Genomic DNA, 14,134 nt, shown 5'->3' with positions numbered 1-14,134 from the left:
CTATAGGATTACTGCATTTAGATCATTAAGAACTGAAGTGCCAAGGTTCATACACTTTCTGGCATTTAGTACCTATGTTACATTATGACAAGCCCTATACCACAGCAAGGTAGCCACTGAGAGGTCCACGCACACACTGACTGGTATTTAGTACCGATGTTACATTATGACAAGCCCCTGTACCATAGCACCATTCACAGGTGCACGCACCCTGACTGCACACTCCTCAACTGCCCAGATTTTCACAGAATGTCCAGATTTTACTCATTTTTGGTCTCTTCCTCAAAATGTATAGTTTTCGGGATTTTTATGGCAAATCACTGAGGGTTGATTTCATTAAATAATGACAGGCATTTGAGTTTCAGACTTCATATCCTTCAGAAAATGCATGGTAACTCAAGACCTATTATTCTAGCATATTAATGCAATAACCCATGCCTGGGTGTGGGTAATGCTGGATTTACCCACAGTTGGTGTGGTTTGGTCATGAGAGAGAAGCCCAAGTGGCCAAACAAAGACACCCGTGGGTAAATCCAGCATTACCCACACCCAGAAGTGGGTTATTGCTATTATACAATGACATTATTTTAAAAAAAAAAAATTACTTTTCTTAAATAATGGCATTGTATAATGCCTCCTTGCTGCCCTTCCACAGCTGTCTGGTATTCTGCGGCAGTTTTGATGTACTGCGGATGCGTATGCTTACGCAGTACATCAGAGCTGTGGGTGGAAGCAACGGAGAAAGCAAGATCTCTATTGCTTTGTACAAACTGTCTCACTATGTTAAAGGAGTTTAACATAGCGAAACAGCTTTAAAAAGAGCAATGGAGAATCTCCGTTGCTTTTTTAAAAGCTGTCTCGCTATGTTAAACCCATTTAACATAGCGAGACAGCTTTAAAAAAAGCAATGGAGAAAGCAAGATCTGTGTTGCTTTTTGCAAAATGTCTCGCTATTTTAAAGGAAACAGCATTAAAAAAAGCAACGGAGAAAGGAAGATCTCCGTTACTTTTTTTAAAGCTGTCTCGTTATGTTAAACTCCTTTAACATAGCAAGACAGTGTGTAAAAAGCAACGGAGATCTTGCGTTCTCCATTGCTGTAAATAAAAGACTTATACTAATGGAAAAATTTTGGGCGACTGGACCTTTTTCCATTAGTATAAGTTTGATTTACAACATGCATGCTGACGAATCAGCGTGCATGTTTTGGAATATTAATGGGGAGTCATTGTATAATTTCAGGTTTATAAAAGCAGTATTTAAAATTTGTCCTGAATTGTGGTGCTTCCCCCCATTATTTTTGGCTTTGTCCACATTTTTGAGCCAAGAGGTTGAGAGCTATGACTGACTGGCATTTAGTAGCAATGTTGTTACATTACGACAAGCCTCTGTACCACATCATGGTAGCCAGTCCCACAGAGGTACACAAATACACCCACACTAACTCCCATACACAGCACAGACACATAAGACAAAGACAGCAATGCAGCAAGGCTTAGCAGAGACACCCACACAGACTCACTCACACAAGACAGACAGCAACACAGACTTTCACATAGGACAGACACCCACACATGATAAAGACAGAATGACAGCAAGACTCCGTAGCATATCGCCTACTCTGAGGTGATCTCTGCCTAACATATAAACCTATGTCAAACCCAGTGCTGTTGGACATGCTACACCTAAAGAAATCCCAATCCCTCCGAGCTACATGCTCTAGGGACCTAAACCTTGTCACACAATAAACAGGACATGCTGGAGGAATAGATTCCTGTCCCAGAGACTTCCTATACTCTGGAACAAGCTACCCATCTATGTCAAGCAAAGTTCTTCATTAGCACTCTTCAAGAAAAATCTTGATGAGTGGATGGGAAATAGGAAATACACCCCGGGGATCACTTATGTGCCTCTGCTGGATAGTGGCACAGGAAAATAACTTTCTTGGGTGGCGTACACTATGGAACCTTGCTGGCTAGGTTTATGCAGGCCCTTGGGCCGATAGCTTAGTACCTACCTATGAACCTATGAAAACTGGCACCCACACAGACTCCCACACACAGAACAGACACCCAGACAAGGTAAAGATAGCATTATAGCAAGCTTGAACACAGACACACAAGACAGGCAGCTACACAGACTCTTGGACACAGGACAGACACATACACATGATAAAAACAGCACTACAGCAAGACTGAACATCTGCACAGACTCCCATACACAGGACAGAGGCACCCACTAACACTGGACAGAGACACAAGACTAGGACTAAACTACTGAAAGACTGAACAGAGACCCACACAAGATGAAGGCAGCACTACCATGCTGATGCACATCCCAATATCTTCTTTGATGCCAGCATTGTCCTGTAGATGTCCTTCATCTTTTAGCATGCAGAACACTGACATCCTGGACTTGGAGATCACCATGCGTGAATGTTACCATAATGTGGAGCATGGCAGCAGAAGTGATCCTGCATAATGTTTTCTCTGAAATATACTGGCTGGCTCCCCCTGAGATATATCCAATACCTGAACTGGAACCACACACATGGTCAGCTAACATCCATCACAGCTTGTGTGGTTCATTATAAGCATCTATAGTTGCTTTATGTGGATTTCTGAATGGTATCCCAAGCTACAGCTCCTGAGGGGAGTCACATGCATATATATATATATATATATATATATATATATATATATATATGGGGATATATATATATATATATATATATATATATATATATATATATATATATATATCCACACACACACACACACACACACACACACACACACATATATATTATATATATATTTATATAAAACAGAATGGAGATTGCCATAGAGTGCAGGAAGGGAAGATTTCCCTTTACTGCACTATAGTGCAATCTCAGAGTTGGTATATTTAAGTAGCGGGTGTGTGGGGGGTGCAGGGGGGCTTCCCCCCCTGCATAAAGAGTTTTTTTTTTTTCGGTAGTTAGTATTTTTTGTACGCTCGATGTTGTCAGCTTTCGAGGTTCGCAGTTCGAAGTTGTGAGCTACAGATTTGTAAGCTTTCGATCATCTGAGATAGATTCATATATATATATATATATATATATATATATATATATATATATATATATATATATATATATATAAATATATATATATATATATATATATAAATATTTATCTATATATATATATATATAAATATATATATGAGTATGTGTATGCTTTGGGCTAATTTGAAATAGCAGTTTATGATTTGCCTAGTTGTATACATACATACACACACACACACACACACACACACACACACACACACACACACACACATACACACACACTCACACATACACACACATATCTATCTATGTGTATATATATATATATATATATATATATATATATATATATGTGTGTGTGTGTATATAGATAGATATAGATATGTCACTGCTTTTTAATATGGGATTCTATGCAGGTGAAACTTGAAGTCTTAAAAGTATTCTGAGATTACCATATTAACAGATGAAAATAAAATTAAATATACTAAAGTAGCTTTCTCTTTAATGAAAAAAACTGACAGTTATGCATAAGGAATTGCTTGAATAGCTGTTATTAAAAATGTTGATTGTCAGATCAAAATCACTCAGGAAGAATGTTCTAGTCTGTCTGTCTTAAATACACTCAAGGTCTTTAAGCAAAATATTCCTTCTCCCAGACGTGTTTATTGGTTAGCGCTATAATTATTTACTACCATCCTAAGTAATTCCTTCTGCTCAATATTGTATTGGAATGAATATTACATTCTATACCATAACAATGAGACTATTTATTTTTTATAAATTAAGTGCTATATAGACAAAATAGTGTAAGATGACATTTAAGCAGTTGCCTGCCTGCCTACGCTGTTAAGAAACTGCTATTAATTAAATCATTTAGTTCCTTGCAGAAAGTACAGTACAAAAAAGTCTCATTAGAAACTGCATGAATCTAACTGTCTCTAGAATGAAGACTAGGAGACTAAGCTTGTTTTTTTTTTTTTTAAATGTTAAAAGCCCTGGGATGGAAAACTGACTGTCACTAGAGGAGAAAGCAATCACAGTAGTAATTGCAACTAAATTAAAATACTGAAAGCTAGAAATGTCAAAAAATTTATGTTTTTGTATTATGTGCTAAGAAAACACTGCACTTGAACATTTTAAACAAATGATTCTGACAAATACATCTATGCAGATTTACTGTACATAGCTAGTAACAAATGCAACAATGCAGTAACAAAATGCACTCTGGTTGTCATTTATTGCAAGTCACCTTTGTTCTGCCCACTCAGGTCCCTTACTTTACTGAAGTGGGCCTGACTGAGAGCAGCTTACAGAGAAGTTTTTAAAAAAAAAACAGAAAAAAGTTTGCAATTGCATGATGACAGCAGACATCCACTATGTGTCCTGGAAAGAATGGAGGAGAAGGAGAAACCCACAGCTGCTGCATGGGGACCCTTGATCATGGAGAAATAATTGGGGGCTCCCTGCAGCCATGGGTTCCACAGCTGCCTAATGCCAGCTATGTAAATAAGACAGTGTGTATAAACATTTTTCCCCTTTAATCATCGTTTCAGTATGCAGTGTTATTTGTCTTGAATAGTTGTGTTTAAAATAATGTGTTTGTTACACTTGCAATATGTGTTGTGTGCGCACCTCCCATCCCCTTCCCACCTTATTTTGTTTGGGAATTGTACTTGCAGAAGTTTCTGATTCCACTGTGATTAGTTAAGGAGGAGTACCAAATGCCTTTAAGCTGATTTTCTTTATAAACTTTAAATGTACCCTTATATACCTTACTACTTTGCACCCAATATTTAACTGACTCTATAACCAGCATCTTAAATAGATTTGTTGCAGTCTCAGTGACAGTCTTTTTTCTGAGTGCTCCCTTGCTGGTTCTTGTTGTCTGGGGTGTCATCCCACTTTGTTCATCCTCCAGGCTCTCTTTACTCCCCTACCCTGCCCCTTAATACCTCCCACCCCACTATCTCTACTTTTAAAGCTATCTACATCACACCCCTTCCTCTGCCAGCTCCACCCCCATCATCCTGTTCCTCTGTTAGCTCCACCCTCCTGATTCATACACTTGATCTCTCAACATGTTCCTATTAATATCACACTAGCGCCCTATCTACATACTACTCTCCTTCCTTCATTTCTACAAACTTTATTATTCTCTTGAAATTAACCACTTAAGTAGTTTGTCTAACTCTCTAATAACCCCTAATCTAAAATGATTCTCCTTACTCTGCTATCACTAATGCTCTTCTCCCTCTCTTCACTATCATCATATTGGGTCCCTGTCCAACCTGGTCTAAGCTCTCCTATAGGCGCTAACTCTTACACCAATAACACAAATCACTGCTCCCTACCTGTTGCTGCTCATCTCTTTCACACAGACAATGTATTGTTATTTAAACCCAAACTTTTTCAGATACAGCTATACCTGTTCAACATTACACTTACTGACCATTTAACCAAAATTAAATCCTATCTTTACTATACAATCTTGAAATTCCACCAGCTCTGTGGTGACATCCACCCTAACCCTTGTTCCAACATCTCACAATCCACATCTTCAACCCATATTCCAGGTATACAAAATATGCTTAAATTTATCTCAGTAAACACATATAGGATGTGCAACAAAATTTCTGAGTTGCATGCTTGGATGACTGTACAATCTCCTGACATACTTGTAATCATTAAAACCTGGCTTAAAGCACATAAGGGATACCAAAGTACTTCCTGCAGGCTTTAATATGTTCAGAGCTGACCGACTTAAAAGAAAAGGAGGTGGTGTTGCAGTAATATATCCTGCTTCTATTTCCTTAACTCCTCACAACCACTCCATACCCTCCTTTGACAAAGCCGAACTATTGATCACCTACCTTAAATTAAACAATAATAAAAGACTCTGCATTATAGCTTTATACATACCCCCTGGCAATAACTTATCAACTCTGGAAAGGATCCTATATTGGATATAAAAAATATCACTCTGGAAACAATAATTAATAGGTGATGTCAACAATGACTGGCAGAAGCTTAACTTACAATTTCCTACAGATAGCATAAACTTATCTGGATTTTCTCAACTACGCAATTACTTATCCAACCTTTACCAGTTCCACAAACCAAAACAGCTTAATAATTGATTGGATTTTCATCTCCCATCCTAACAATTTCTCTCAATCACCACCCCATCTGTACAACTAGACTTACTTCACATTCATGTAGAGAACACATCTACAAGACAGTACAAAACCTATCCAACTTTGACCAGCAGGCTTTTACGAATTCACTAAACTCCATCAACTGGTCCTTCCTTAAATACTTACCACTAGATGATGCAGTGGAACAACTTAATTTTACTTTCCTAAACACCTTAGACAGTTTAGCTCCCACCAGAAGAGAAAGAGTTAAAACCAGCTATACTCCTTGGTTTTCTGTCTATACCAGACCACGCATACAAAATAAAAAGAGAGAAGGCTTGAACAACTTAGTTAAAACATAAGACTCAGAATAATTTACAGCATTTTAAAGCACTGCATGACATTGTAAAGACACAGGTTAATTTACACAAAAGACAATCCTGTGCAAAGCCACAAAAATCAACACAAATCCAGTCCACAAACCTTCTGGCAGACTACAAAAAAAAAAACCCCTAAACCCAGGAAGTCAGTCTTCCCTCCAACCCTCCTGTGATAGTACCTCCCTTGACATCTCAACTCAGTTTAACTCCTACTTCATTGATAGCATAGCTTCCATCACTAACAATTTCCCTCCATCTCCTGCTACCCACTGTCAGCATCTTCTTACCTGTCACTCCACATTTTCCTTTCAACCAGTTCCTACCTCCTTCATCAAATTCCTCCTGTGCAAACTCAAACCATGTTCCTCCTCTCCAGACAATCTTCTTAACAAATTCCTAAAATGACTGCTGACTCAATTGCCTATCCAGTCTCAATAATCATTAATAGCTCCATCAAGGAGGCTTGTGTCCCCTTCCTGTAGTAAAAAGTCCTTCATCCTCCCTGCGCACAAAGATGGTACTGCCACAGAAATCTCTAACTATAGGCCAATTGCTATTCTCTCACCACTCTCAAAAATTCTAGAAAAATGCATGCATAAACAACTTCTTCAATACCTACTTGATAGTAATCTTCTGTCTCCCACCCAGCATGGATTCAGACCAGCAGACAGTATTATCACTGCTCTACTGTCCTTTACTGACACTCTCAACAAAGCTCATGACTCAAGAAACTTTGTCCTTTTTTGTTCTTAGATCTATCCAAAGCCTTTGATACCATCTCCACCCTCAAGTTTTATCCCAACCATCAGTTCTGGGCTTAACCAAAACATACTTACAGTAATTCACTAGCTATCTCTCTAACAGGTATCAATCTGTCAAATTGAACACTAACTTCTCTCCTTATTTACCTGTTAGCACTGGGGTACCTCAAGGCTCATTACTAGGTCCACTTCTCTTCAACATTTTTATTAATCATCTTAAAACTGCCAGCAAACAAGCCATGCTAATTCAATATGCTGATGACTCTACATTAATCTGCTCTTCCAGGACTCTCTTTCACCTACAGAGTTTAACTCAAGATGCGTGCAATTCCATTGAGTCTTCACCAACAACCATTTACTCCTTAACTCCCCAAAAAACTACACCTACTATTTTTACCAAAACAATTTTCTCCAGCTACCTCTAACTTTGCTATTACTTCTATGAACAATGCTTCAATTAATTGTGGTTTCACCTACAAAACTGTTAGGTGTAACTATTGACAACAATCTTAAGTCTAGCCTATATATCAGCAACAGAATAAAACAAATGTAAAATAAATAATAAGCACCAGAATAATAAAATTTAAATACTGATTTAATTTAAATAGTTGTATTCCTGTTCCTTCATGAAGACTCATGAAGACTGGGTAATACCATCTGCTTTTGAAGAAGCTTCGTATGTTTTTCTCCTTGCCTAGTTTCTACTTATTCACCAGCATTAACACTTTCTACTTTTAAACCAAATTGTCAACCCTAGATTTGTTTTAAATAGAATTTTCAAAAATATAATGGCCAACTCAAGCTTATATGGCTCTCAACCCAACTGAACTGTCCACTTAATGATCCAGAACAAATAATTCTTTGATTATCATATTTTTCACCCAATAGTTTCCTTATATATCTCTTGAGAACTGATGATTTGAAGCTCTAGTACTAGTTATCTGGATGCCATTCCCTTTAGGTTTCAGTTGATTTCCTTTCCTTTCACTGATTTAACATATGCATGTCATACAAAGTTCCCTCATTTGTACACAACAATAATTCTGCTTTTGTTTCCTTAGTTACTTGGGTGAGAATTACATAGCTCCAACATCATTTTATTTTCTTCCATTCTCTCAAGAAGCAGTTTTCCCTGAGCATGTTCCTAGCTCATGAATCCTATTTATGTCTACTTTTCTTCTTCTGTAGATACCACTTCAGCCACTCCAAGGGGGTCTAAAGTTCTGTCTTTAAACAGCTTGATCACTTAAACCACCAATACAGCTCTTCTCTCAGTTGTTCTTTTTTATTAAAAAAAACAGTTTTAGTACACCTAGATATTTCTGTATATACAACAAGTTTTCACTAGAGTGTGTGTAACATTTTTTTTTACTCCATGTAGGGATTTCCTCATTAGTGGGCTATGAATTACCCTGTAACATTTCAAGTTATTCCATTAAATGAAATAAATTACCCAAAATCCAGCTGTGAGCATTACTTTCTGTTTGAATACTACAGTAAAATGGGATAATTTCAACATTCGCCACTACCTAAGATTATCAAAATTACCATCCACAGCCTGTATGTGTGTGTCATTGTCTACTTGATATTAGCCTGCCTGGGCCCAAACTGTTTTTAAATTCATGGTAATTGTACTGGCTAAACTGTGAGGGAATGTTATTATGTGAATTCATTAGCATTTCTGGGATTATGCAAAGATCTTGGCACATTGTCTGGTAGGAGCATAGTCTTGCTGACCCAGATAAAAGTATTCTGGCAACAAATTTATCAGACATTTGACTGAATAATCTAAAGTTCACTGTTACCATGTTCATCACGCAACATTCTCAGTAATTCAGAAGTGGAGGTGACGTTTTGTTTTGTTTGATTACTGTATTTTTTACAGACATTATAAAGATAATACAGAATGCTTCTGTACTATTTTACTATTAGGTAAATAATTCCCTACACTTAAGTGATTCTAGTTTCTGTTCTTCAGTTGTAGCAAGAGAGAGCAAAACTCTTCTGCAAGTTATTTTAATCCATCTGTGCATGGAAGGAATTAAAGCTGCTCTTTAGTTTCTAAATATAAATAGAGGTATTTCTTGTGGCTCCATCTAGTGGACACTATTATTTAATGTTAGGGAAATTAGGAAAAAAAGTAAAAAAATTTAAACATAAAGCCAAAAATTTGTACTGCAAAACACTGGCTCCATTTCTGACACAAAACAAACCTAAAAAGTCAACAAAACTTGAACAGCAAGGTACTTTTTCACCATTGCCTTGGGTAAACATTGCCAAGATATGGTATTAATCAGCAAAGTGACATAATTATAGTTAGATCATTCTCCATCTGCTGTGCTGGTCAACAGTTGATAATCAACAATTCTATTAACAAAAGGTTTTGTCTTTTATCACTGAATCATCAATCCAGATACTCGTTAACCAAATGAACTTAAATGCCATGCTAACTACAAGTCATATGTGGTGTAGTTCAAGTGTAAGTAATGCCACAATAAATGAAATGAATAAATGCCACAACAAACGTCTCACAGAGTCCCAGCATGGTTTCAGACCACACCATAGCACCACATCAGCCCTCTTATCATTCACCAGTGTCATCAATCTTAATCGCAACAACAACATGCTATCATCTGCTCTCTTTTTGGACCTCTCTAAGGCCTTTGATATGGTCAAGTATCAACTCTTGCTTAGTACGCTGAAAGCTGTCTACCTGGACCATCACTCTCTATATTGGTTTCAGTCCTATCTATGGGGTAGACAGCAGGCTGTCTTATGGCAGGACAAACTGTCATCACATCTCCCAGTCACCTTAGGAGTCCCTCATGGCTCCATTCTTGGTCTCCTCCTCTTCTCTATCTTCATAAATGACCTTCATACTACTATCCCAAAAGCACAATGTATCCAATATGCCAATGATTCCACATTGATCTGCTCTTCCACCTCACCAGCCCATCTGCTATCCCTAACCTAGAATACTTTTAACATTATAGAAAACTGGCTAACTGATTGACAACTTCACTTGAGTCCGAACAAAACCAAACTGCTGCTTTTCTCTTCCACCGCTAGATCCACTCTTCCATTATTTACTATTAAGTCTAACAATGGTACAATCATCTCTCCTGACAACCAGACTAAGTGCCTTGGAGTAATTATAGATACTAACTTCAAATTTGATGCACACATAGACCATACGATTAAGTCCATCAACAAAAAAATAGGATCCCTCTATAAGGCCAACCCTTTCCTAACCCCTTATGCTAGGTGTGCTATTGCCCATACCCATCTTCTCTCCGCTCTCCTTTATGCCTCACCAGTATTTTCAAACCTCTCTAAAGCTAACCTCGGCAAACTATCTTCCTGTTACTACCATATAGCTAGATTCGACACAGGTATGGCATTCAGGACGCACCACTGCAAAAACCTAACTGAACTTGACTGGCTGGAATTTCCTTCCCTACTAAAGCTTAACCAGCTCACAGTAGCTCACAAAATACTTAACCATCTGGACAAAACCCCAAGCCTTAAGAATATTATTAGCCCACATAATGCTTTCAGGCCACTTTGTTCATCTAACAAGCTATCAGTCCAAACCCTAAAATCCAATAATACAGCAGGTGGTTCCCTGTTTGCTAACTCAGTGGATAAATCTTGGAACCTTCTTCCTGCTAACCTTACCCAAGAACTATCTCTTCCCCTATTTAAAAAAGGCCTCAAAAATACTTAAGGGCTAACTGGCTCTGTTCATGCCTAAACCCTTAACTCAATTCAACATTTTTTGTCTTTTCTTAGCTAGTAGACTATCAGCAAGCAGGCACTCCACTCATCTGATGTGTTATACCTTAATGTACAGTTATGCCTACTAAGTTTAACATTTCTCTATACTGTTGTTTCCCTAATGTGCTCTAAATTTGTGTACTGATTCTATTTCTTTTCTCACTCTATTAACATTTTGCATATGTCTATGTGTTCCTACTGTGGTGAACTATCTGACATATTGTATTTATATCGTTTGCTCTTTTAGAATATTATTGTACTATTACTATTATTTATTATATTATTATTGTGGAGCTTTTCTTCCCGAGCCTCCGCTGAAAATGGACATGTATCCAGTCGGACTATCCCAGTCAACAAATATAAAATAAAATAAAAACATAAGTAATAACACAACAGTTAAATGGAAATGGTAAAATGTGATCCAAAATGGAAGATATTCAACTACTAAATAGGTTAATTCCTTGTAATTCCTAAAACAGAAGGGAATTTTATACAGATCCAACAAATACACCAACACACTGCTACAATCATAGTTCCATAATTCACTGTGTGAGTGTTGGATAGTGAGTTAAGTGGGTAGTGAGTTAAGTGGGTAGAGGCATTTATGTCTACTGGGGCAACATAACAAATGAATAAATTAAGTTAAAAAAATGCATCTCACTGTAACTCCAAGAATCATATTGTTCTTTTTTCAGTGGCTCCTGTGATGTTGGGATGAAAATTTACATTTATGGTAAATGGAAAGGAAAAGTCCTCACGTGATGGGTTTTTGCAGATTTGTTTGGATTTGTTCATTTCACAAAAGAATTATTAAATGTTTTTCTTTTTTAGTTGTATCTGTTTTTTGTTTTTGGACAGTTTAATGTGTAGCTTTATGACAGTTACATATGCTGTTTAGAATGCTTGCTTCACCATCATGGAATTACCATTTCTGTACCTGATATTCAAAGACTACATATTGAAACCTGTTTTCATTTCCTCTGACTCACTTTCGTATTGTTTGACTGTACTTATAAGTTAATCTAACCAAAATCCATAGATCACTGTTTCTTTCTAAGGTGAAAAGGTAATAAACATTTGTGAATAAACAAACATGAATAAGTTACTCCCTTTCAAGGAATGCCTTCATACATATTATATTATAACACATGCAAGTCACTTAACCAGACAATACTCTTGGGCATCTTGAAAAATGGGCTAGTTTCCTTAGTCGTCTCTGGAACATATGCCTAGTAACTACCTATGAATCTATGAACCTATCACACATATGTGATTATTGGATTTTATCCTGGAAGGCAGAGGTGTAGATATTCTAGGAATTTCTCCTTTCTTCAAGACACAACAACTTTATAGTTGTTATATACAAGTAGCATATGTAAAGAGCACAACACTCTATTTTGGGGATGCAAGAGGGTGTACAACTCTACAAAAGCACATTCTGTAATGATTTTTTCATGCTTAATGTTGTTCACATTTAATTTATGTCACTCTTTTGTGATTGTCACTATAATGTCTTGTCATGGAGCCTAGCAGAAGTCATAAGAATCCAATATTCTAGTTTATAAATCAGATATACTATAATATTCAAGAGTCCTGCAATTCTTCTCTTAGTCTCCTTCTTCCCCAAAACTACTGGCAAAGGCTCTTGCCACCCCCATAGTGCCTTTTTTAGGCAAGGCTCAAATTCTAAACCTACCACCCTAGAACACCAAAAAGGAAAAAAACTAAGGGTAATGCTGCTCAATGCCAGAAGTCTCAATCTCAAGATGCACACACTCGAGGCCCTTCTCAATATGGAGAACATCGATGTCTGTGCTGTGACAGAAACCTGGTTCAAGGCTCCTGAGAGCACCCCAGCACTAACAGGTCTCACCTCATATCATGCGTTCCGGCCCCAAAATCCGGACAACACCAAGAAAGGAGGGGGGGTGTCCATATTCATAAAGGACACCCACACCTCAAGGTTGGTGGCAACGCACGATGCATCGGAGACCATCCAGGTGCAATTAACCATAGGCAAGACTGCTCTGCAATTTGTAGCATGTTACAGGCCACCCTCTCAAACTCAGGAACCTCACATGGCCTTCCTGAAAACATTGGAGGGATAAATGTATCTCCAAACACCATCATACTAGGTGACTTCAACTACCCTAATATAGACTGGGAACACTACTCAAGCCCGAACACTCTAACCCAAAGATTCCTGGAGTTCATAAACTCAAATGCCATGGAACAACTAGTCACCATCCCCACAAGAGGAGAAAGCATACTTGATCTCATCATCACGAACATGGGATCAAAATGTTCAACACCGACAGTATACCCCTCACTGGTGAGGTCAGCTCATAAACTAATCTCGCTGGAGGTCCTCATCCCGCCCCCACCTGAAACAAAAAAGACCACAGTGAAAAACTTCTCAAAAGCCGATTTCACACTTCTAAAAACTAGTGTGGTCTCCTTTAAGGCCCCTGAGCCAGTGGTAAACATTATTCAAACCGCTGAATCACTTACAAATGCCTTCTACCAGCACCTACAGGACTGCATGGATCAGGCAATCCCAAACAAAACTAAGACTCTCTGTACCAAAGGCAAGCATCCAGTCTGGTGGACCCCAGCCATAAACAAGCTCTACAACAAAAGGAGGAAGCTACTACAAGATAGAGCAAAATCCTTGAAAGGTAAGACACCTTTGATCATTATAAGTAAAAACTAAGAGCTCTCATAAAATCATCCAAGGCAAATTTTGAGAGAAAAATCGCCAAGGACTCTAAAGACAATCATAAGGCCTTCTTTAGCTATGTTAGAAACCTAGGAGGAAACTCCCAGATATGCTCAGAATTAGTTCAAAATGATGTGAAAATTACTGAACCTACACACATTGCTAACATACTGGCTGACAGGTTCAGTGCAAACTTCTCCCCCTCCCCAAAAGGAGAGATATCTATTCCAGAGGATTGTAGCCCCCAAACATCTCCAACGCCCAGGTGAGAACTGCCCTCACTAAGGCAAAACACAGCATCCATGGGACCGGA

This window comes from Protopterus annectens, chromosome 2.part0 (genome assembly GCF_019279795.1).
Source record: "Protopterus annectens isolate FY-2018-M chromosome 2.part0, PAN1.0, whole genome shotgun sequence".
Classification (NCBI taxonomy): Eukaryota; Metazoa; Chordata; order Ceratodontiformes; family Protopteridae; genus Protopterus; species Protopterus annectens.
The sequence above is the reverse complement of the archived record's forward strand: the minus strand, read 5'-3'. Positions refer to the sequence as shown.